Here is a 26,576-nt window from a genome sequence, read left to right as displayed (position 1 = left end):
GAGGCCTAGTACCTACTGGATAGACGAACGATCAGAGAATCTGGATCAGAGAGATCCTTAGTTAGAGGATCCTTACCACATAGGCAGACGTCAGAGGATCTAGATCGTTACATCTTTACTGACCAGATCTTTCTTAATGTAACTCACTGTACATGGGCAAGGATCTACTTTCTTAACATAACCCACTGTACATGGGCAAGGAACTACTTTCTTAACGTAACTCACTGTACATGGGCAAGGATCTACTTTCTTGGTCCTCCACTGAAAGCCAAACAACACCTAAACGGATGAATATTTTTATGAGGCACCTCCTTGTAGCAGAGATGGGCCAGGACCAAACCAAGCAGCAGGTAGAGAAAGGCTTAAAGCTGTACCAGGCCAATCAGACTGACAAAGCCCTGCATGTCTGGACCAAGGTGCTGGAGAAGACCTCAGACCCCGGGGGGAAGTTCAGAGTGCTGGGCTGTCTCATCACCGCCCACTCTGAGATGGGGAAGTATAAAGAGATGCTCAAGGTAAAACAGAGAGAGAGAGAGAGTCCCTGTCAAATTTACTAGCCATGTTGAAGTAGATGTTTTCTAATTTCTCATCAGTTCAACATACTGTTATTGAAGTGTTGAGATGTTAGCTATTTGGGCAGCATGTCACACAGTTGTAGACACATTCCACATCCTGATTGAACAGTTGATATTAGGCATTAGCTGAGTTAGACAAAAAACTATTTCATAGGATAGACTTTGTAGTATGATCCTCTGATTTCCTCCAAGTCCTGTATGTATGATGTAAAGGATATCTTGAAGTGTCCATCTTTTGGGATTATAACACAGCACTATCAATTTTATAGCAGCAAGGGATGGAACTGAAATTATTTTCCAATCGTTTTGTTCTGAACAGAACCCCCCATAAAAAGCTTTTACGTTCCACTGTTCCAACCAAAAAAAATAATGTTATGAACCGGTTTGAAAAACGAAACAGAGTACCGGTTTATATCGTTCCTTTCTGTTCCTTTTTTAACCCGAAATCAACAGTTGTTTACATTTATCTCATTAAATTACTTATTAATGAAGCCGGCAAGCTAGTTGTTTAGACCAATCAGTGCAGATGGAGGTCAGCTAGTTGTTTAGACCAATCAGTGCAGATGAAGCCGGCAAGCTAGTTGTTCAGATGCATGATGGACACACAAGTGTAGTCTATGGAGCAAGACGCAACTGAAGTTTTTCAGGTGAGGAGAGAGCAAGAAGGGGTTGAGGAGGAGGCTTGTAGTGTTAAAGGGTAGCTTCCGTCCTTCTCCTCGCCCCTACCTGGGCCCGAACCAGGGACCCTCTGCGTACATCAACAACTACCTCCCACGAAGCATCGTACCCATCGCTCCACAAAAGCCACGGCCCTTGCAGAGCAAAGGGGAACAACTACTTCGAGGTCTCAGAGCGAGGGACGTCACCAATTGAAACGCTATTAGCTCTCACCCTGCTAACTAGCTAGCCATTTCACACCGGTTACTCTGGGCATCTTGTTATAACCCGTTACCTGAATTAGGTCCACAGAATTATACCTAAGAGGAGCGGCTTCTATGGAGGAACGTTGAATAGCTAGCTAACACGCTTGTGTGTGCAGAGCAACTCCAGTCACTTTAATAATGGAAAATGTATGTAAAAAATGTATCACTAGCCACTTTAAACAATACCACTTAATATAATGTTTACATGCCCTGCATTGCTCATCTCATATGTATATACTGTACTAGATACCACCTACTGCATCTTGCCTATGCCATTCTATACCATCACTCATTCATATATCTTTATGTACATATTCTTCATCCCTTTACACTTGTGTGTATAAGGTAGTTGTTGTGAAATTGTTAGGTTAGATTACTCGTTGGTTATTACTGCATTGCCGAACTAGAAGCAAAAGCATTTCACTACACTCACATTAACATCTGCTAACCATGTGTATGTGACAAAATAAGATTTGATTTGAACTAAAAACACTTCCTTTTGTAGTTAATAAATCCAACATGAAACATGGTAACTGGGCCTGTAGTATCCTTAACTAGCATTTCAAAAGGTGAATCCGTTCTTCTCAAGCTAATAAATCATCGCTCTTCCTATTTACTGAATAATAATTGTAATGTCTGGTCAGTAGCCTGTGCTTCAGAGGGGGAGGGGCATGGAGCCTACACACGGGGCAAAGCTTTTCAGCTGACAGGCAGACACTGGAATAAGTTACTGAGTGACAGAGTGAGGGCTTTGCTTAGTGCTTTGTTGCATTTTTTTTGTGGGTCTGAAAAAAAATGCCTGGAATGAAAAAGACGGTTCTGTTCAGAACAGTATGGATCACTTTGTACGGTTCCATTTCTGTTCTTATGCAGATTTTCAGTTCTGTTCCTTGAACCAGTTCCAAGAATGCATGGGGTTTTAAACTGAAATGGCAGTAAATCTGCTGTGAGGTTGTGTGGAGAGATATGATGGATATGTGGATGCTGCTGTTGTCAGTAATTTAATGTGTCATCGTGGTGGATGCCAGGGGGCAGAGTGATCGAGATACGTTCTCCAGCTCTTCCATTGCAGCATTTCAACAATGATGAAAGAACATGGTGTTGTTTCAAACCTCTCCTCCTGGGATTATCCATAGAAATAGATCGGACTAGAATAGACAAAGCCCCTCAGACCATGTCTGAGTATATAATATCTGACTGTAGTACATTCTATTTCTATGGCGTTATCTAAACTGAACCCTGAGGAGCATCAGGGGTTAATGTGTGGCTTCCATAGGATACAGGTGACTGGGGGCACAGAGAAAGCCTTGCAACCAGAGCTCGGATGTGGGCCTTGTTGACATAAAACTCCCTACTCTCTCCCTGTACACACTGCTTAATGAATACTTCATTAAGTTAGTTACCGGGCCCCAAAACGGAGACTGTGAGTTAAAACTTGAACTTCTGGAGCTTCTTAACTCTTATGTGTTAAGGGTGACTAAATTGTTCTATATACAGTATTTAGGTACATGACATAATTTTATCAATAAATAAATAAATCTACATTGTGTATATAGTGTTAGTTATCTACATTGTGTCTATAGTGTTAGTTATCTATATTGTGTCCATAGTGTTCAAGTATCTACATTGTGTCTGTAGTGTTTAGTTATCTACATAGTGTCTATAGTGTTAGTTATCTACGTTGTGTCCACAGTGTTAGTTATCTACAATGTGTCCATAGTGTTATCCACAATGTGTCTCCAGTGTTAGTTATCTATATTGTGTCCATAGTGTTAGTTATCTATATTGTGTCTATAAGTTAGTTATCTACATTGTGTCCATGGTGTTATCTACATTGTGTCCATAGTGTTATCCACATTGTGTCTCCAGTGTTAGTTATCTAGATTGGGTCCATAGTGTTAGATATCCACGTTGTGTCTATAGTGTTAGTTATCTACATTGTGTTTATGGTTTTAGTTATCTACAATGTGTCCATAGTGTTAGTTATCTATATTGTGTATATAGTGTTTGTTATCTACATTGTGTCTCCAGTGTTAGTTATCAACATTGTGTCCATAGTGTTAGTTATCTACATTGTGTCTTTAGTGTTAGTTATCTACATTGTGTTTATGGTTTTAGTTATCTAAGCAATGTGTCCATAGTGTTAGTTATTTATATTGTGTCTATAGTGTTATCTACATTGTGTCCATAGTGTTAGTTATCTACATGGTGTTTATGCTTTTAGTTATCTATAATGTGTCCATAGTGTTAGTTATCTATATTGTGTTTATAGTGTTATCAATGTTGTGTCCACAGTGTTAGTTATCTACATTGTGTCCACAGTGTTAGTTATCTACATTGTGTCTATAGTGTTATCTACATTGTGTCCACAGTGTTAGTTATCTACATTGTGTCCATAGTGTCAGTTATCTACGTTGTGTCTATAGTGTTCGTTATCTACATTGTGTCTATAGTGTTCAAGTATCTACATTGTGTCCATAGTGTTAGTTATCTACATTGTGTCCATAGTGTTAGTTATCTAGATTGTGTCTATAGTCTTATCGACATTGTGTCCACAGTGTTAGTTATCTACATTGTGTCTATAGTGTTATCTACGTTGTGTCCACAGTGTTAGTTATCTACATTGTGTCCATAGTGTCAGTTATCTACATTGTGTCCATAGTGTTAGTTATCTACAATGTGTTAGTGTTATCTACATTGTGTCCATAGTGTTAGTTATCTACATTGTGTCCATAGTGTTAGTTATCTACATTGTGTCCATAGTGTTAGTTATCTACATTGTGTCTATAGTGTTAGTTATCTACATTGTGTCTATAGTGTTATTATCTACATTAGTTATTATCTACATTGTGTCCATAGTGTTATTATCTACATTGTGTCTATAGTGTTAGTTATCTACATTGTGTCTATAGTGTTAGTTATCTACATTGTGTCCACAGTGTTAGTTATCTACATTGTGTCTATAGTGTTAGTTATCTACATTGTGTCTATAGTGTTATTATCTACATTGTGTCCATAGTGTTAGTTATCTACATTGTGTCCATAGTGTTAGTTATCTACATTGTGTCTATAGTGTTAGTTATCTACATTGTGTCTATAGTGTTATCTACGTTGTGTCTATAGTGTTAGTTATCTACATTGTGTCCATAGTGTTTGTTATCTAGATTGTGTCCATAGTGTTAGTGTCTATATGTTACATTGTGTCTATAGTGTTAGTTATCGACATTGTGTCCACAGTGTTAGTTATCTACATTGTGTCCATAGTGTTAGTTATCAACATTGTGTCCATAGTGCTATCTACATTGTGGCTATAGTGTTAGTTATCTACATTGTGTCTATAGTGTTAGTTATCTACATTGTGTCCATAGTGTTATCTACATTGTGTCCATAGTGTTAGTTATCTACATTGTGTCCACAGTGTTTAGTTATCTATCTACATTGTGTCCACAGTGTTAGTTATCTACATTGTGTATATAGTGTTAGTTATCTACATTGTATTTATACGGTTAGTTATCTACATTGTGTCTATAGTGTTAGTTATCTATATTGTGTCCATAGTGCTATCTACATTATGTCTATAGTGTTAGTTATCTACATTGTGTCCATAGTGTTATCTAGATTGTGTCCATAGTGTTAGTTATCTACATGATGTCTATAGTGTTAGTTATCTACATTGTGTCTTTAGTGTTATCTACATTATGTCTATAGTGTTAGTTATCTACATTGTGTCTGTAGTGTTAGTTATCTACATTGTGTCCACAGTGTTAGTTATCTACATTGTGTCCATAGTGTTAGTTATCTACAATGTGTCCATAGTGTTATCACATTGTATTTATACGGTTAGTTATCTACATTGTGTCTATAGTGTTATTTATCTACATTGTGTCTATAGAGTTAGTTATGTACAGTGGGGCAAAAAAATATTTAGTCAGCCACCTATTGTGCAAGTTCTCCCACTTAAAAAGATGAGAGAGGCCTAGTTATCAACATTGTGTCCATAGTGTTAGTTATCTACATTGTGTCTTTAGTGTTAGTTATCTACGTTGTGTTTATGGTTTTAGTTATCTACAATGTGTCCATAGTGTTAGTTATTTATATTGTGTCTATAGTGTTATCTACATTGTGTCCATAGTGTTAGTTATCTACATTGTGTCCATAGTGTTAATTATCTACATTGTGTCTATAGTGTTATCTACATTGTGTCCATAGTGTTAGTTATCTACATGGTGTTTATGGTTTTAGTTATCTACAATGTCCATAGTGTTAGTTATCTATATTGTGTCTATAGTGTTATCTACGTTGTGTCTATAGTGTTAGTTATCTGCATTGTGTCCATAGTGTTAGTTATCTACATTGTGTCTATAGTGTTATCTACGTTGTGTCTATAGTGTTAGTTATCTAGATTGTGTCCATAGAGTTAGTTATCAACATTGTGTCTATAGTGTTAGTTATCTACATTGTGTCTATAGTGTTAGTTATCTACATTGTGTCCATAGTGTTAGTTATCTACATTGTGTCCATAGTGTTAGTTATCTAGATTGTGTCCATAGTGTTAGTTATCAACATTGTGTCTATAGTGTTAGTTATCTACATTGTGTCTATAGTGTTATCTACGTTGTGTCTATAGTGTTAGTTATCTCCATTGTGTCCATAGTGTTAGTTATCTACATTGTGTCTATAGTGTTAGTTATCTCCATTGTGTCCATAGTGTTAGTTATCTACATTGTGTCCATAGTGTTAGTTATCTACATTGTGTCTATAGTGTTAGTTATCTACATTGTGTTTATAGTTTTAGTTATCTCTCATTGTGTCCATAGTGTTAGTTATCTACATTGTGTCTATAGTGTTAGTTATCTACATTGTGTCTATAGTGTTAGTTATCTTCAATTGTGTCCATAGTGTTAGTTATCTACATTGTGTCTATAGTGTTAGTTATCTCCATTGTGTCCATAGTGTTAGTTATCTACATTGTGTCCATAGTGGTAGTTATCTACATTGTGTCCATAGTGTTAGTTATCTACATTGTGTCTATAGGTTAGTTATCTACATAGTGTCTATAGTGTTATCTACGTTGTGTCTATAGTGTTAGTTATCTACATTGTGTCCATAGTGTTAGTTATCTACATTGTGTCCATAGTGTTAGTTATCTACATTGTTATCTACATTGTGTCCATAGTGTTAGTTATCTACATTGTGTCTATAGTGTTAGTTATCTACATTGTGTCTATAGGGTTAGTTATCTACATTGTGTCTATAGTGTTATCTACGTTGTGTCTATAGTGTTAGTTATCTACATTGTGTCCATAGTGTTAGTTATCTACATTGTGTCCATAGTGTTAGTTATCTACATTGTGTCTATAGTGTTATCTACGTTGTGTCTATAGTGTTAGTTATCTACATTGTGTCCATAGTGTTAGTTATCTACATTGTGTCTATAGTGTTATCTACATTGTGTCTATAGTGTTAGTTATCTACATTGTGTCTATAGTGTTAGTTATCTACATTGTGTACATAGTGTTTGTTATCTAGATTGTGTCCATAGTGTTAGGTATATACATTGTGTCCATAGTGTTAGTTATCGACATTGTGTCCACAGTGTTAGTTATCTACATTGTGTCCATAGTGTTAGTTATCAACATTGTGTCCATAGTGCTATCTACATTGTGGCTATAGTGTTAGTTATCTAATTGTGTCCATAGTGTTCGTTATCTACATTGTGTCCACAGTGTTAGTTATCTACATTGTGTATATAGTGTTAGTTATCTACATTGTATTTATACGGTTAGTTATCTACATTGTGTCTATAGTGTTAGTTATCTATATTGTGTCCATAGTGCTATCTACATTATGTCTATAGTGTTAGTTATCTACATTGTGTCCATAGTGTTATCTAGATTGTGTCCATAGTGTTAGTTATCTACATTATGTCTATAGTGTTAGTTATCTACATTGTGTCTTTAGTGTTATCTACATTATGTCTATAGTGTTAGTTATCTACATTGTGTCTGTAGTGTTAGTTATCTACATTGTGTCCACAGTGTTAGTTATCTACATTGTGTCCATAGTGTTAGTTATCTACAATGTGTCCATAGTGTTATCTACATTGTATTTATAGTTAGTTATCTACATTGTGTCCATAGTGTTAGTTATCTACATTGTGTCTATAGTGTTAATTATCTACATTGTGTCTGTAGTGTTATCTACAATGTGTCCATAGTGTTAGTTATCTACATTGTGTCCATAATGTTATTATCTACATTGTGTCAAAAAAAGTGTGTTAAAAGGAAAAAGCATTTAGTCAGCCACCTATTGTGCAAGTTCTCCCACTTAAAAAGATGAATTAGTTATCAACATTGTGTCCATAGTGTTAGTTATCTACATTGTGTCTTTAGTGTTAGTTATCTACGTTGTGTTTATGGTTTTAGTTATCTACAATGTGTCCATAGTGTTAGTTATTTATATTGTGTCTATAGTGTTATCTACATTGTGTCCATAGTGTTAGTTATCTACATTGTGTCTATAGTGTTAATTATCTACATTGTGTCCATAGTGTTATTAACATTGTGTCCATAGTGTTAGTTATCTACATGGTGTTTATAGTTTTTGTTATCTACAATGTGTCCATAGTGTTAGTTATCTATATTGTGTCTATAGTGTTATCTACGTTGTGTCTATAGTGTTAGTTATCTGCATTGTGTCCATAGTGTTAGTTATCTACATTGTGTCTATAGTGTTACCTACGTTGTGTCTATAGTGTTAGTTATCTAGATTGTGTCCATAGAGTTAGTTATCAACATTGTGTCTATAGTGTTAGTTATCTACATTGTGTCTATAGTGTTAGTTATCTACATTGTGTCCATAGTGTTAGTTATCTACATTGTGTCCATAGTGTTAGTTATCTAGATTGTGTCCATAGTGTTATCAACATTGTGTCTATAGTGTTAGTTATCTACATTGTGTCTATAGTGTTATCTACGTTGTGTCTATAGTGTTAGTTATCTCCATTGTCCATAGTGTTAGTTATCTACATTGTATCTATAGTGTTAGTTATCTCCATTGTGTCCATAGTGTTAGTTATCTTCATTGTGTCCATAGTGTTAGATATCTACATTGTGTCTATAGTGTTAGTTATCTACATCGTGTTTATGGTTTTAGTTATCTTCAATGTGTCTATAATGTTAGTCATCTACATTGTGTCCATAGTGTTAGTTATATACTACATTGTGTCCATAGTGTTAGTTATCTACAATGTGTCCATAGTGTTAGTTATCTACATTGTGTCCATAGTTTTAGTTATCTACAATGTGTCCATAGTGTTAGTTATCTACGTTGTTTCCATAGTGTTAAAGGTGTGTGTTAAAGGATAAAGAAATCCTTCTCACCCCCCCCTTAAATGATTTAGATGCACTATTGTAAAGTGGCTGTTCCACTGATGTCAGAAGGTGAATTCACCAATTTGTAAGTCGCTCTGGATAAGAGCGTCTGCTAAATGACTTAAATGTAATGTAATGTAAATGTGTTAGTTATCTACATTGTGTCCATAGTGTTAGTTTTCTACATTGTGTCTATAGTGTTATCTACATTGTATTTATACGGTTAGTTATCTACATTGTGTCTATAGTGTTAGTTATGTACAGTGGGGCAACAAAGTATTTAGTCAGCCTCCAATTGTGCAAGTTCTCCCACTAAAAAAGATGAGAGGCCTAACTTTCATCATAGGTACACTTCACATATGACAGACAAAATGAGGGGGAAAAAATCCAGAAAATCACATTGTAGGATTTTAATGAATTTATTTGCAAATTATGGTGGAAAATACGTTTTGGTCAATAACAAAAGTTTATCTCAATACTTTGTTATATACCCTTTGATGGCAATGACAGAGGTCAAACATTTTCTGTAAGTCTTCACAAGGTTTACACACACTGTTGCTGGTATTTTGGCCCATTCCTCTATGCAGATCTCCTCTAGAGCAGTGATGGTTTGGGGCTGTTGCTGGGCAACACGGACTTTCAACTCCCTCCAAAGATTTTCTATGGGGTTGAGATCTGGAGACTGGCTTGGCCACTCCATGACCTTGAAATGCTTCTACGAAGCCACCTTCGTGCGGGCGGTGTGTTTGGGATCATTGTCAAACTGAAAGACCCAGCCACGTTTCATCTTCAATGCCCTTGCTGATGGAGGGAGGATTTCACTGAAAATCTCACGATACATGGCCCCATTCATTCTTTCCTTTACACGGATCCCAGTCGTCCTGGTCCCTTTGCAGAAAAACAGCCCCAAAGCATGATGTTTCCACCCCCATGCTTCAGTAGGTATGGAGTTCTTTGGATGCACCTCAGCATTCTTTGTCCTCCAAATGACGACGTAGTTTTTACCAAAAGTTCTATTTTGGTTTCATCTGACCATATGACATTCTCCCAATCTTCTTCTGGATCATCCAAATGCTCTCTAGCAAACTTCAGACGGGCCTGGACATGTACTGGCTTAAGCAGGGGACACGTCTGGCACTGCAGGATTTGAGTCCCTGAGCGGCGTAGTGTGTTACTGATGGAAGGCTTTGTTACTTTGGTCCCAGCTCCCTGCAGGTCATTCACTAGGTCCCCGTGTGGTTCTGGGATTTTTGCTCACCGTTCTTGTGATCATTTTGACCCCATGGGGTGAGATCTTGCGTGGAGCCCCAGATCGAGGGAGATTATCAGTGGTCTTGTATGTCTTCCATTTCCTAATAATTGCTCCCACAGTTGATTTCTTCAAACCAAGCTGCTTACCTATTGCAGATCTGTCTTCCCAGCCTGGTGCAGGTCTACACTTTTGTTTCTGGTGTCCTTTGACAGCTCTTTGGTCTTGGCCATAGTGGAGTTGGAGTGTGACTGTTTGAGGTTGTGGACAGGTGTCTTTTATGCTGATATCAAGTTCAAACAGGTGCCATTAATACAGGTACCGAGTGGAAGACAGAGAGCCTCTTAAATAAGAAGTTACAGGTCTGTGAGAGCCAGAAATCTTGTTTGTTTGGAGGTGACCAAATACTGATTTTCCACCATAATTTGCAAATTATGGGCAGCCAGCTTGAGTAGCCTAGTGGTTAGAGCATTAGACTAGTAACCGAAGGTTGCAAGTTCAAATCCCCCAGCTGACAAGGTGCAAATCTGTTGTTCTGCCCCTGAACAGGCCGTTAACCCACTGTTCCCAGGCTGTCATTAAAAATAAGAATTTGTTCTTAACTGACTTGTCTAGTTAAATATAAAATAGAAAATAAATTCATTAAAAATCCTACAATGTGATTTTCTGGATTTTTTTTTTCTTCTCATTTTGTCTGTCATAGTTGAAGTGTACCTGCTGATGAAAATTACAGGCCTCTCTCATCTTTTAAGTGGGGAGAAGCACAATTGGTGGCTGACTAAATACTTTTTGCCCCACTGTACATTGTGTCCATAGTGTTAGTTATCTACATTGTGTCCATAGTGTTAGTTATCTACATTGTGTCCATAGTGTCAGTTATCTACATTGTGTCCATAGTGTCAGTTATCTACATTGTGTCTCCAGTGTTAGTTATCTACATTGTGTCTGTAGTGTTAGTTATCTACATTGTGTCCATAGTGTTAGTTATCTACATTGTGTCTGTAGTGTTAGTTATCTACATTGTGTCTCAGTGTTAGTTATCTACATTGTGTCCATAGTGTTAGTTATCAACATTGTGTCCATAGTGTTAGTTATCAACATTGTGTACATAGTGTTAGTTATCTGCATTGTGTCCATCCATTGTGTTAGTGTTTATCTACATTGTGTCTGTAGTGTTAGTTATCATTGTGTCCCTTAGTGTTAGTTATCAACATTGTGTCCATAGTGTTAGTTATCAACATTGTGTCCATAGTGTTAGTTATCTGCATTGTGTCTCCAGTGTTAGTTATCTACATTGTGTCCATGTAGTTATCAACATTGTGTCCATAGTGTTAGTTATCTGTGTCTATAGTGTTAGTTATCTACAATGTGTCTATAGTGTTAGTTATCTGCATTGTGTCTCCAATGTTAGTTATCTACATTGTCCATAGTGTTAGTTATCTACATTGTGTCTATAGGGTCTAATTATCTACATTGGTCCTACGTTGTGTCTATAGTGTTGTGGTCTACATTGTGTCTAATTAATTATCTACATTGTCCTTCATCGTCGTCCTTCATCTCTCTCTCTCTCTTCCATCAGTATGCCTTGGCCCAGATAGACACAGCCAGGGAGATGGAGGACCCAGACTACCTGACTGAGGGCTACCTGAACCTGGCTAGGAGCAACGAGAAGCTGTGTGACTTCCAGAAGACTGTGTCCTACTGTAAGACCTGCCTCAACATGCAGGGAACCACTGTCAGTTTGCAACTTAACGGACAGGTGGGTCTCTAGCAATAATATATAATCATATTATAATACTGTAATACATTCTGTTTTGCCTTATTTCCTGTTGCCAAACAAAACAGGACACATACATAATGGTGGCAGAAAACAAAACAACACAACAATAAACAACACGTTCTTACAGTAAGAGACAAAACAACAGGAAAATAAAAGAGAATGGGGCGTCTGGGATGTCTGGGACCTCTGGGACCTCTGGGACGTCTGGGACCTCAAAACTCTGGGACCTCTGGAACCTCTGGGACGTCTGGGACCTCTGGGACGTCTGGGACCTCTGGGACCTCTGGGACCTCAAAACTCTGGGACCCTGGGACCTCTGGTCTGGGACATTTCGAACCTCTGGGACCTCGTCCTCTGGGATGTCTGCGACCTCTGGGATGTCTGGGACCTCTCTGGGACTGGGACGTCTGGGACCTCTGATGTCTGGGACCTCTGGGATGGGACCTCGAACCTCTGGACCTCGTACTCTGAGACCTCCGTCTGGGACTGGACGTCTGGGACCTCTGGGACACGTCTGGGAATGCACCTCGAACCTCTGGGACCTCGTACCTCTGGGATGTCTGGGACCTCTGGGATGTCTGGGACCTCTGGGATGTCTGGGACAACTTCCTGCCTTTATGACCTCTTGCCTCTGGGACTTGTGTCTTCCACCTCTGGTGTCTGTCTGAGTCTGGGACCTCTGGGACGTCTGGGACCTCTGGGACGTCTGGGACCTCGAACCTCTGGGACCTCGTACCTCTGGGACCTCGTACCTCTGGGTTGTCTGGGACCTCTGGGATGTCTACCTCTGGGATGTCTGGGAGTCTGGGATCCACTCTCTGGGACCTCTGGATGTCTGGAGCCTCTGGATGTCTGAGACCTCTGGATGTCTGGGACCTCTGGATGTCTGAGACCTCTGGATGTCTGCCTCACAACAACGATGACAAGATGCCTTTGCCTCTACTTGTGTTTCCAGGTGTGTCTGAGATGGAAAGCAGCGTTCCTGAAGCGTCAGTGTGTTTCAGAAGGCTCTAGAGAGCTATGAAAGGCCCTGCGCTCTACAAGATGCTGGAGTCTAGCCCAAGGTTCTAAAGTGTCGGCAGTATGTCTCTGAGAAAATGTCCTATATTTGATATTAAGGTCACCCGGAAGGTGGTGATTGACTACGCCAGGACAGCGGAGTCAATCACCACCTTCCGGAGACACCTGAACCCCACCTCTTCAAGGAATACCTAGGATAGGATAAAGCAATCCTTCTCACCCCCCCCTTAATGATTTAGATGCACTATTGTAAAGTGGCTGTTCCACTGATGTCAGAAGGTGAATTCACCAATTTGTAAGTCGCTCTGGATAAGAGCGTCTGCTAAATGACTTAAATGTAAAATGTAAATGTATATTACATTGCTATTACTCTGTTACGGCAGGGTAGCCTAGTGGTTAGAGTGTTGGACTAGTAACCGTTTGGTTGCAAGTTCAAATCCCCCAGCTGACAAGGTACAAATCTGTCGTTCTGCCCCTGAACAGGCAGTGAACCCACTGTTCCTAGGCCGTCATTGAAAATAAGAATTTGTTCTTTACTGACTTGCCTAGTTAAATAAAGGTTAAATAATTTATTTTTAAAAATCCCTGATTAGATGCAATTCAACCTTGTATGTAAAAAGAGTCTTGAAGTATTATCCTTCTCAGAAGAGTCCTCCTTCAATTCAACACAGTTATATATTTGAGGACATCTTGTCAAATGCATTTTGGTGCAAAGGCTGAGTGAGCCACGTAGGCCGTGGTCAGATGCCTGTTGTATTCTATCCTGGGAGAGGCCCTGTTGTATTCTAGCCTGGTAGAGGCCTGTTGTATTCTAGCCTGGTAGAGGCCTGTTGTATTCTAGCCTGGTAGAGGCCTGTTGTATTCTAGCGTGGTAGAGGCCTGTTGTATTCTAGCCTGATAGAGGCCTGTTGTATTCTCGTCCAGTAGAGGCACTGTTGTATTCTAGCCTGGGAGAGGCCCTGTTGTATTCTAGCCTGGTAGAGGCCTGTTGTATTCTAGCCTGGTAGAGGCCTGTTGTATTCTCGTCCAGTAGAGGCATGTTGTATTCTAGCCTGGTAGAGGCCCTGTTGTATTCTAGCCTGGTAGAGGCCCTGTTGTATTCTAGCTTGGTAGAGACCTGTTGTATTCTAGCTTGGTAGAGACCTGTTATATTCTAGCTTGGTAGAGACCTGTCTGTGTAGTCGAGCCCTGTGTCTAGCCTGGTAGAGGACCTGTTTTATTCTAGCTTGGTAGAGGCCTGCCTCTGTAGTCGAGGCCTGTGTCTAGCCTGGTAGAGGCCCTGTTGTATTCTAGCCTGGTAGAGTCCTGTTGTATTCTTGCCTGGTAGAGGCCCTGTTGTATTCTAGCCTGGTAGAGGCCCTGTTGTATTCTAGCTTGGTAGAGACCTGTTGTATTCTAGCTTGGTAGAGACCTGTCAGTGTAATCAAGTGTCTAGCCTGGTAGAGGCCCTGTTGTATTCCGTTTTGACACGTGAGATTTGTCCCAGTGATCCCTGGATTCCAAAAAGTGTATTGGTTTCAATCAGGTCCAGATGAGCTGTCGTCCGGAGAATGAAAGTTGAATCTGCTCGGCCTAATAATACAGGATAGTCCTAAACTCTCAGCGGTTATTAATTCAATGCCGGTTAGAATATTATGGCATCGAGTTAGAACGCTTATAAAGAAGTAAAGTTTATATCAAAACTGTAGTGTTGCTGATCCGGACTGTTAAATCTGGCTGTAGAACGAGTGTGTGTTTCACAGAGCTGCCCTCTTGGCCAGGACTCCCTTGTGAAAGAGAGATTCTGACCTGAATGGGATAACATGGTTCAATTAAATAAAAGTTAAATTACATTTTTAAAATGGATGCCGGCTCCTCACGGCAGCGTAGCCTAGTGGTTAGAGCGTTGAACAAGGCAGTTAACCCAACTGTTCCCTGGTAGGCCGTCATTGAAAACAAGAATTTGTTCTAAACTGACTTGCCTAGTTAAACTTGCCTGTTCTGTTTCCTCCCATCAGGACTATGAGAAAGCCCTGTTCTTCCCGTGTTAATGATCTGTTACCCTCCCATCAGGACTATGAGAAAGCCCTGTTCTTCCCGTGTTAATGATCTGTTACCCTCCCATCAGGACTATGAGAAAGCCCTGTTCTTCCCCTGTTAATGATCTGTTACCCTCCCATTAGGACTATGAGAAAGCCCTGTTCTTCCCGTGTAAATGATCTGTTACCCTCCCATCAGGACTATGAGAAAGCCCTGTTCTTCCCGTGTTAATGATCTGTTACCCTCCCATTAGGACTGTAGAAAGCCCTGTTCTTCCCGTGTAAATGATCTGTTACCCTCCCATCAGGACTATGAGAAAGCCCTGTTCTTCCCGTGTTAATGATCTGTTACCCTCCCATTAGGACTATGAGAAAGCCCTGTTCTTCCCCTGTTAATGATCTGTTACCCTCCCATCAGGACTATGAGAAAGCCCTGTTCTTCCCGTGTTAATGATCTGTTACCCTCCCATCAGGACTATGAGAAAGCCCTGTTCTTCCCCTGTTAATGATCTGTTACCCTCCCATCAGGACTATGAGAAAGCCCTGTTCTTCCGTGTAAATGATCTGTTACCCTCCCATCAGGACTATGAGAAAGCCCTGTTCTTCCCGTGTTAATGATCTGTTACCCTCCCATCAGGACTATGAGAAAGCCCTGTTCTTCCCGTGTAAATGATCTGTTACCCTCCCATTAGGACTATGAGAAAGCCCTGTTCTTCCCGTGTTAATGATCTGTTACCCTCCCATCAGGACTATGAGAAAGCCCTGTTCTTCCCGTGTTAATGATCTGTTACCCTCCCATCAGGACTATGAGAAAGCCCTGTTCTTCCCGTGTAAAGCGGCTGAGCTGGTGAATGACTACGGTAAAGGCTGGAGTCTGAAGTACAGGGCCATGAGCCAGTACCACATGTCTGTAGCCTACAGGAAACTGGACCGCCTGCCTGATGCCATGGAGTGCTGTGAGGTAATTATTAGTGTTGTTTAGTATTAGTGGCATTGTTTATTAATCCAGTGAGTTATTATTTATTACCTACATTCCCAGAGATGATACGAGACTAGATACTGCTGTACAAAGGGTTGGGGTCGACTCCATTTCAATTGCAAAATTGCAAAAATTGCTGAAGCTGTAGACTTATATTTGGCTCACTAACTTTAAACATCAGCTATCTGAGCAGCTAACCGATCGCTGCAGCTGTACATAGTCCATCTGTAAATAGCCCATCCAACTACCTACCTCATCCCCATATTGTTTTATTTACTTTTCTGCTCTTTTGCACACCAGTATTTCCAGTATCTCTACTTGCACATCATCATCTGCTCATCTGTCACTCCAGTGTTAATCTGCTAAATTGTAATTACTTCGCTACTATGGCCTATTTATTGCCTCACCTCCTCACACCATTTGCACACACTTTATACAGACTTTATATTTTTCCTATTGTGTTATTGACTGTATGCTTGTTTATTCCATGTGTAACTCTGTGTTGTTGTTGTTTCTGTCCTGCTTTGCTCTATCTTGGACAGGTCACAGTTGTAAATGAGAACTTGTTCAACTGGCCACCTGGTTAAATAAAGGTGTTCTCAACTATCCCTACCTGGTTAAATAAAGATGTTCTCAACTAGCCTACCTGGTTAAATAAAGATGTTCTCAACTGGCCTACCTGGTTAAATAAAGGTGTTCTCAACTGGCCTACCTGGTTAAATAAAGGTGTTCTCCACTGGCCTACCTGGTTAAATAAAGATGTTCTCCACTGGCCTACCTGGTTAAATAAAGGTAAAATAAAAAAAATAATTCAGAAGGTCAACGGAAAGTTCAATTCAAAGGTGACGGTAGTGGTAGGTTAGTTCAGAAACCACCGTGATATATTCTGCTATTCTGTACCATGTGCAACTCAATATTAGGAAAGTGTTCTTAATGTTTTCTATACTTAGTTGTGTGTCTTTGTGTTAGAGAGTGACAGACCAACAGGCCGTATCAGTGACAGGTGCGGCCGGCATGCCAGGCAGAGTGTCTTTGTGTTGTACGATCTTAGACCTCTGGGTATAAATATGCTGCCTCTGGTTTAAAGTGTTCATTAACACAGAGGGGACAGAGTTAACTGTAATACTTTACTGGAGAGACAGAGAAATACCTTGATGTCACTGCTAAGGACTGCAGGAGTGGTGGTTGGGTAGTAGCAGAGCAGTGGGGAGGTATCCCAAATAGCACTATATTCCTGTATAGAGCCCTACATTTGACCAGAGCCCTGTAGGGCTCTATATAGGGAATAGGGTTCCATTTTACCATAGCCCTGTAGGGCTCTATATAGGGAATAAGGTTCCATTTTACCATAGCCCTGTAGGGCTCTATATAGGGAATAAGGTTCCATTTGACCATAGCCCTGTAGGGCTCTATATAGGAATAGGGTTGCATTTGACCAGAGCCCTGTAGGGCTCTATATAGGGAATATGGTTCCATTTGACCATAGCCCTGTAGGGCTCTATATAGGAATAGGGTTCCATTTGACCAGAGCCCTGTAGGGCTCCATATAGGGAATAGGGTTCCATTTGACCATAGCCCGTAGGGCTCTATATAGGGAATAGGGTGCCAATGGGGAGTGTTGTTTCAGATTTATCACCGCTGTTCTGCTGAATAGATTTAGCTCCAACACATTTCATTCATCCTGTCATAGTTAGAATACATCTGACCAAGGAAAGAATTCATCCTGGAGTAAAAATAACAGCAGCCCTCAGTTAGCAGGCCTTAGTTATCAGCCCTCAGTTAGCAGCCCTCAGTTAGCAGCCCTCAGTTATCAGCCCTCAGTTATCAGCTCTCAGTTATCAGCCTTCAGTTAGCAGGCCTTAGTTAGCAGCCCTCAGTTAGCAGCCTTCCCAGTTAGCAGCCCTCAGTTAGCAGCCCTCAGTTAGCAGCCCTCAGTTAGCAGCCCTCAGTTAGCAGCCCTCAGTTAGCAGCCCTCAGTTAGCAGCCCTCAGTTAGCAGCCCTCAGTTAGCAGTCCTCAGTTAGCAGCCCAATCAGCCCTCAGTTATCAGCCCTCAGTTAGCAGGCTATAGTTAGCAGGCCCCAGTTAGCAGTCCTCAGTTAGCAGTCTTCAGTTAGCAGTCCTCAGTTAGCAGTCCTCAGTTAGCAGCCCAATCATCCCTCAGTTATCAGCCCTCAGTTAGCAGGCCATAGTTAGCAGGCCCCAGTTAGCACCTCTCAGTTAGCAGCTCTCAGTTAGCAGTGTTCAGTTAGCAGTCCTCAGTTAGCAGTCCTCAGTTAGCAGCCCAATCAGCCCTCAGTTATCAGCCCTCAGTTAGCAGGCCATAGTTAGCAGGCCCCAGTTAGCATCTCTCAGTTAGCAGCCCTCAGTTATCAGCCTTCAGTTTTCCATAGAAATATAATTGACTATAATGGACATTCACGCCAATGACCTGTAATGGTAGGACTGGGAAGCCAATGGTCTGTAATGGTAGGACTGGCAAGCCAATGTTCTGTAATGGTAGGACTGGCAAGCCAATGATCTGTAATGGTAGGACTGGGAAGCCAATGATCTGTAATGGTAGGGACTGGCAAGCCAATGTTCTGTAATGGTTGGACTGGCAAGCCAATGTTCTGTAATGGTAGGACTGGCAAGCCAATGTTCTGTAATGGAAGGACTGGCAAGCCAATGATCTGTAATGGTAGGACTGGCAAGCCAATGTTCTGTAATGGAAGGACTGGCAAGCCAATGATCTGTAATGGTAGGACTGGCAAGCCAATGTTCTGTAATGGAAGGACTGGCAAGCCAATGTTCTGTAATGGTTGGACTGGCAAGCCAATGTTCTGTAATGGAAGGACTGGCAAGCCAATGTTCTGTAATGGAAGGACTGGCAAGCCAATGATCTGTAATGGAAGGACTGGCAAGCCAATGATCTGGCAACCAACACCATCCTATATAACTACTGTCTATATTGTCTATACACACCATCATATATAACTACTGTCTATACACACCATCCTATATAATTACTGTCTATACTGTCTATACACACCATCCTATATAACTACTGTCTATACACACCATCCTATATAACTACTGTCTATACTGTCTACACCATCCTATATAACTACTGTCTACACTGTCTATACACACCATCCTATATAACTACTGTCTATACTGTCTATACACACCATCCTATATAACTACTGTCTATACTGTCTATACACACCATCCTATATAACTACTGTCTATACACACCATCACATATAACTACTGTCTATACTGTCTATACACACCATCATATATAACTACTGTCTATACACACCATCCTATATAATTACTGCCTATACTGTCTATACACACCATCCTATATTACTACTGTCTATACACACCATCCTATATAACTACTGTCTATACTGTCTATACACACCATCCTATATAACTACTGTCTACACTGTCTATACACACCATCCTATATAACTACTGTCTACACTGTCTATACACACCATCCTATATAACTACTGTCTATACTGTCTATACACACCATCCTATATAACTACTGTCTACACTGTCTATACACACCATCCTATATAACTACTGTCTATACTGTCTATACACACCATCCTATATAACTACTGTCTACACTGTCTATACACACCATCCTATATAACTACTGTCTATACTGTCTATACACACCATCCTATATAACTACGGCCTATACACACCATTCTATATAACTACTGTCTATACACACCATCCTATATAACTACTGTCTATACACCACCATCCTATATAACTACTGTCTATACACACCATCCTGTATAACTACTGTCTATACACACCATCCTATATAACTACTGTCTATACACACCATCCTATATAACTACTGTCTATACACACATCCTATATAACTACTGTCTATACTGTCTATACACACATCCTATATAACTACTGTCTATACACACCATCCTATATAACTACTGTCTATACACACTATCCTATATAACTACAGTCTATACACACCATTCTATATAACTACTGTCTATACACACCATCCTATATAACTACTGTCTACACACACCATCCTATAAACTACTGTCTATACACACCATCCTGTATAACTACTGTCTATACTGTCTATACACACCATTCTATATAACTACTGTCTATACACACCATTCTATATAACTACTGTCTATACACACCATCCTATATAACTACTGTATATACTGTCTATACACACCATCCTATATAACTACGGTCTATACACACCATTCTATATAACTACTGTCTATACACACCATCCTATATAACTACTGTCTACACACACCATCCTATATAACTACTGTCTATACACACCATCCTTTATAACTACTGTCTATACTGTCTATACACACCATTCTATATAACTACTGTCTATACACACCATCCTATATAACTACTGTCTACACACACCATCCTATATAACTACTGTCTACACTGTCTATACACACCATCCTTATAACTACTGTCTATACTGTCTATACACACCATCCTATATAACTACTGTCTACACACACCATCCTATGTAACTACGGTCTATACACACCATTCTATATAACTACTGTCTATACACACCATCCTATATAACTACTGTCTACACACACCATCCTATATAACTACTGTCTATACACACCATCCTGTATAACTACTGTCTATACTGTCTATACACACCATTCTATATAAATACTGTCTACACTGTCTATACACACCATCCTATATAACTACTGTCTATACTGTCTATACACACCGTCCTGTATAACTACTGTCTATACACACCATCCCATATAACTACTGTCTACACACACCATCCTATATAACTACTGTCTATACACAATATCCTATATAACTACTGTCTATGCACACCATCCTATATAATTACTGTCTTATACTGTCTATACACACCGGCCCTATATAACTACTGTCTATACACACCATCCTATATAACTACTGTCTATACACACCATCCTATATAACTACTGTCTATACTGTCTATACACACCGTCCTGTATAACTACTGTCTATACACACCATCCTATATAACTACTGTCTATACACACCATCCTATATAACTACTGTCTATACACACACCATCCTATATAACTACTGTCTATACACACCATCCTATATAACTACTGTCTATACACACCATCCTATATAACTACTGTCTACACTGTCTATACACACAATCCTATATAACTACTGTCTATACTGTCTATACACACCATCATATATAACTACTGTCTATACACACCATCCTATATAACTACTGTCTATACACACCATCCTATATAACTACTGTCTATACACACCATCCTATATAACTACTGTCTACACTGTCTCATACACACCATCCTATATAACTACTGTCTACACTGTCTATACACACCATCCTATATAACTACTGTCTATACACACCATCCTGTATAACTACTGTCTATACTGTCTATACACACCATTCTATATAACTACTGTCTATACACACCATCCTGTATAACTACTGTCTATACACACCATCCTATATAACTACTGTCTACACGGTCTATACACACCATCCTATATAACTACTGTCTACACTGTCTATACACACCATCCTATATAACTACTGTCTATACACACCATTCTATATAACTACTGTCTCATACACACCATCCTGTATAACTACTGTCTATACACACCATCCTATATACTACTGTCTATACACACCATCCTATATAACTACTGTCTATACACACCATCCTATATAACTACTGTCTACACCTGGTCTATACACACCATCCTATATAACTACTGTCTATTATCGTCTATACACACCATCCTATAGCATAACTACTGTCTATACACACCATTCTATATAACTACTGTCTACACGGCTCATACACACCATCCTATATAACTACTGTCTACACTGCCCATACACACCATCCTATATAACTATGTTGCCCATACACACCATCCCATATAACTACTGTTCATTATTTGTCTATACACACCATCCTATATAACTAATACCATTATTGTCTATACACACCATCCTATATAACTATCGTCTATACACGCACATCCATATAACTATTGTTCATACACACCATCCTGTATAATCACTTCGTCTATACTGCTGTATGCACACCTTAAGCATTTCACTACATCCACAATAACATGTGTACATGACCATTAACCTTAGATGTAATGTTACTTATAGCCAGCAACAGGTCAAATGCCTGGTCCATGTTAATGTCCTTAATGTTAATGTCCTCGGATGGTAAAAACAGGAGGACTTAGCTGATGTACAGTAAGGATGTGTTGTTTAGAGGTTGTGTCTTTGTTGTTTAGAGGCTGTGTTTGTTGTTCAGAGATTGTGTGTGTGTTGCTTAGAAGTTGTGTGTTGTTCAGAGGTTGTGTGTGTGTTGTTTAGAGGCTGTGTGTGTGTGTTGTTTAGAGGCTGTGTGTGTGTGTTGTTCAGAGGCTGTGTGTGTGTTGTTCAGAGGTTGTTTGTGTGTTGTTTACAAGTTGTGTTTGTGTTGTTCAGAGGTTGTGTGTGGGTTGTTCAGAGGTTGTGTGTGTGTTGTTTAGAGGCTGTGTGTGTGTGTTGTTTAGAGGCTGTGTGTGTGTTGTTTAAAGGTTGTGTGTGTGTGTTTGTTCAGAGGTTGTTTGTGTTGTTCAGAGGTTGTGTGTGTGTTGTTCAGAGGTTGTTTGTGTGTTGTTTACAAGTTGTGTGTGTTGTTCAGAGGTTGCGTGTGTGTTATTTAGAGGTTGTGTGTCACACTAAAGTGCTTCCCATCCTCCAGGAGTCCATGAAGATAGCCCTGCAGCACGGGGACCGACCTCTCCAGGCGCTGTGCTTACTGAACTTCGCTGATATCCATCGCTGCCGGAATGACGTTGATGTAATTAACCAAATACTGTCTGTGCTACACTGTTACAAATACATGGACGTAATCTGAAGAGCAAACCATTCCTTCAATATAGTCTGGGCTTGATTCATATTATTTTCTCTCCTCCCTCTTCTCTCCCTCGTTTCCTGTTCTCTCCTCCCCTCATCTCTCTCCTCTCTCTTCTCCCTGCTCTCCTCTTCTCTCTTCCCTCCTCCCTCACCTCCTGTTCTCTCCCCTCCTCCAGAAAGCATTGCCTCGTTATGAGTCCTCCATGTGTATAATGACAGAGATTGGGAACCGTCTTGGCCAGACTCAGGTGTACCTGGGGGTAGGGAAGTGTTGGCTCCAGAATAAAGAATTGGACAAGGCTCTGGATGCTCTGCAGCGAGCTCAGGAGTTGTCAGAAGCTTTAGGAACCAAGGTACAGTGCACATAGTTCTGAATAAATACCATGAAAATATGCTACCTTTTTGCAATTAAAACAATCATGCAACAGTCAGATGCACGTCACACTTTAGCTTGTGCTAAATTCCAGTTCTTGTCCCAATTAGCTGTGTAGCCTGAATGAGGGAATCGACTGCAGTAAGTCAGCTACGTTCAGTCTGTGTGTTGATTCTGACCCTTATATACCTCTCTCTCACTCTGTGTTAGCTGTGTAGTCTAAAGGTGCACTGTCTCAGTGAGGGGATCTACCGCAGTAAGGAGAGGCAGGAGGAGCTGAGGGAGCAGGTTGTGAAGTTCCTGCAGTGTGTGGAGGAGCTGGAGCTGTACTGTGGAATGTGTGGCGAGTCCATAGGAGAGAAGAACCAACAGCTGCAGGCTCTGCCCTGCTCTCACATCTTCCACCTCCAGTAGGTGCTCTAACGATGACCCATCTACATGTTATGTAGTCTACATATTATTACTACACGTGGCTCTCACATCTTACACCTCCAGTAGGGACTTTTGGCTTGATTAAAAATAAATCTTCTACAGGATCGGTGTCCCACCCACGGGACAATTGAGCTAATGTAGACTAATGTGATTAGCATGAGGTTGTAAGTAACAAGAACATTTCCCCGGACATAGACATATCTGATGTTTGCAGAAAGCTTAAATTAGTGTTCATCTAACTGCACTGTACAATTTACAGTCGCTATTACAGTGAAATAATACCATGCTATTGTTTGAGGAGAGTGCACAATTTTGAACTTGAAAATTATTTAAGAAACCAATTAGGCATATTTGGGCAGTCCTGATAGAACATTTTGAACAGAAATGCAATGGTTCATTGAATCAGTCTAAAACTTTGCACATACACTACTGCCATCTAGTGGCCAGACAAAATCTAAATTGCAGATGGGCTGGAATAACACATTATGGTCTTTGTCTTGCATTTCTTTGTATTATCTTTTACCAGATCTAATGTGTTATATTCTCCGACATTCATCTCACATTTCCACAAACTTCAAAGTGTTTCCATTTGAAATGGTACCAAGAATATGCATATCCTTGCTTCAGGTCCTGAGCTACAGGCAGTTAGATTTGGGTATGTCATTTTAGGCGAAAAATTGAAAAAAAGTGGCGTATCCTTCTACATGTTTTATGTCCAGGAAATAGGAGGGGAACTCTTAGGATTTGGCATGGGTCAGTTCCCAGAGTCTCTCCTTCTTCTATCCTCTCAGGTGTCTACAGAACAACGGTTCCAGGGGCTGCCCCAAATGTCGTCGGTCCTCCATGAAGCCTGGGTTTGTGTGAGGTTACGAGGCACGGTGCCTGGGACTTGAGGACACTATGTGAAGCCCCGACCTCAGTCACATAGGAGAGCCAGACTGCACTTCTGAATGGGAAGACTGCTGAACACATATCTGAATGTCCTAACTAAACTGAACACACATCTGAATGTCCTAACTAAACACATATCTGAATGTCCTAACTAAACTGAACACACATCTGAATGTCCTAACTAAACACATATCTGAATGTCCTAACTAAACTGATCACAGACTCGGATACAGTTTGTTGACTGGCTACTGTGTTAAGAGGATGTGCCACAGAAACAGGCACTAGCCCATTACCTCTTCCCCGGGCTACTTGCTACTGACCGAGCGAGAGCTGGCTGGTAGACAAGACTAACAATCCCAGGGTGAGGACAGACAGGACTGTGTACTTCAAGACACAGTCACAGTTCAAAGGTCACCACTCCACCGGTTTTGTACAGTGAACATGTCTCCTTAGACAGATGAGGTTACAGTGATAACTTTATTACACTGTTGTACATGACTTACTGTTGTTTTTTTTGTCAGAGGGTGAGGAGGAAGAAATCCAATATACTTCTTAGTTTTGTGGACGTCTGTTTTAGATAAATCTGATAGTTTAGCATAATGTTCACTTTACTTTGGGTTAGGGTATGCTGGAAGATTCATTGCAATCATGTAATTGGAAATGATGTTAAACATTATTGTTTGGGATAAAGTGAAATCAGTAGGATTTTGGCCACACGGTCTATTATTCAAAGTTAACAAAATTGTATTTGAAATATACCCCATGGAAAGGCAAATTGAGCTATATGTTCTCTATAAATGATTACTGTACAGTGGCTAATGGCCTTATGTCATGAGCATATTTCTGTACAACCGTTTTATCATCCGTTCTCAGTGAACTGTACGTTGTCCAATCACAGTTGAGAACACAACACTTCAACTGAAGATCATAATCACGAAGATCAAATGCTGATCAAATGGACGGTCAGGATATACTTGTGTTCTTTTGACTTTAGCGTTTGATAAAAATATAAAAACTATAAACTAGTATTTGTCCTTATTGCAGGGGTATGCAGTTTCCCCCTTTTTTTCCAACTTACAGTAAGTTGAATTTTCACTTAGTCTCCCATTAACATCAGTGCATGACGAAGTGAAAATTGAACTCAAGTGGAAGTTAGGATTCACCCTAAGTGACTAAGGAGCAGTTCAACCCACATGGTGTTATTAATTATTAGAGCTTGCTGAAGGCAAAGCACAACTCCAGATTTATAACATATTATTATTATTCTGCCCGCTCTAGCGCTTAAACAATTTAAGCTGTAAACATGAAAACAACTTGCGAATGTGCAGACTGCCCTAGCTTAGATTGCTTGACAACATGTTTTTGATAGCATTTATACATTTTGAACTATAATATAATATTTAGATGAGCTCCCAATGCGTTTCAAAGAAAAATAAAAAGGTCCGTTAGACTTGATAAAGAAATGAAAACTTCTAGACCTCCTCTTTCACTGTTTAAGCTATCAACTCCAAACCAGATGTTCAGACTGGCCCAACTTAGTATGAAAACTCCTTTGATAAGAAATCTGCCTATACTTTAGGAACTGTAGCCATTTCAAATGTGCATAGATTCGCATGGGTTTGAACGAGAACCATGGGGATACAGAGGCAGCTGTTCAAGAAGATCCTGCTCCTAGGACAAGCTAAAAGACTGACTTTAAAACACGCAGGCTATCCTAACTTCCTATGATTTAACATCTTTATCAAGTATAACTATATAAAATAGCACACAACTATTGACCACACGACTACTGATGACAACTACTGACCACGTCCATAATGTAGGGCCCAAAGAGTCCTGCAACCCAACCACACAACTACTGACCACAACTATCTGCTCTGGTCCGCACTATAATTATTAATAATTATAATTATTTAAATGTTCTACATTTGCATATAATACCCACCAATGGTTCAAGATAGAGACACCAAACCCAATGCCCAGGATACCCTGTCCTGTCAAAT

General features: G+C 40.0%; 1 pseudogene; it reads left to right on the top strand.

The window, feature by feature from the left end:
* The first annotated feature begins 323 nt into the window (after positions 1–323).
* LOC135508896 (43 kDa receptor-associated protein of the synapse-like) lies at positions 324–24,546 on the top strand (annotated as a pseudogene).
* The last annotated feature ends 2,030 nt before the right edge of the window (positions 24,547–26,576 follow it).

Source organism: Oncorhynchus masou, chromosome 22 (genome assembly GCF_036934945.1).
Source record: "Oncorhynchus masou masou isolate Uvic2021 chromosome 22, UVic_Omas_1.1, whole genome shotgun sequence".
In the NCBI taxonomy this organism is placed as follows: domain Eukaryota; kingdom Metazoa; phylum Chordata; class Actinopteri; order Salmoniformes; family Salmonidae; genus Oncorhynchus; species Oncorhynchus masou.
This window is presented reverse-complemented; position numbering and strand designations above follow the sequence as displayed.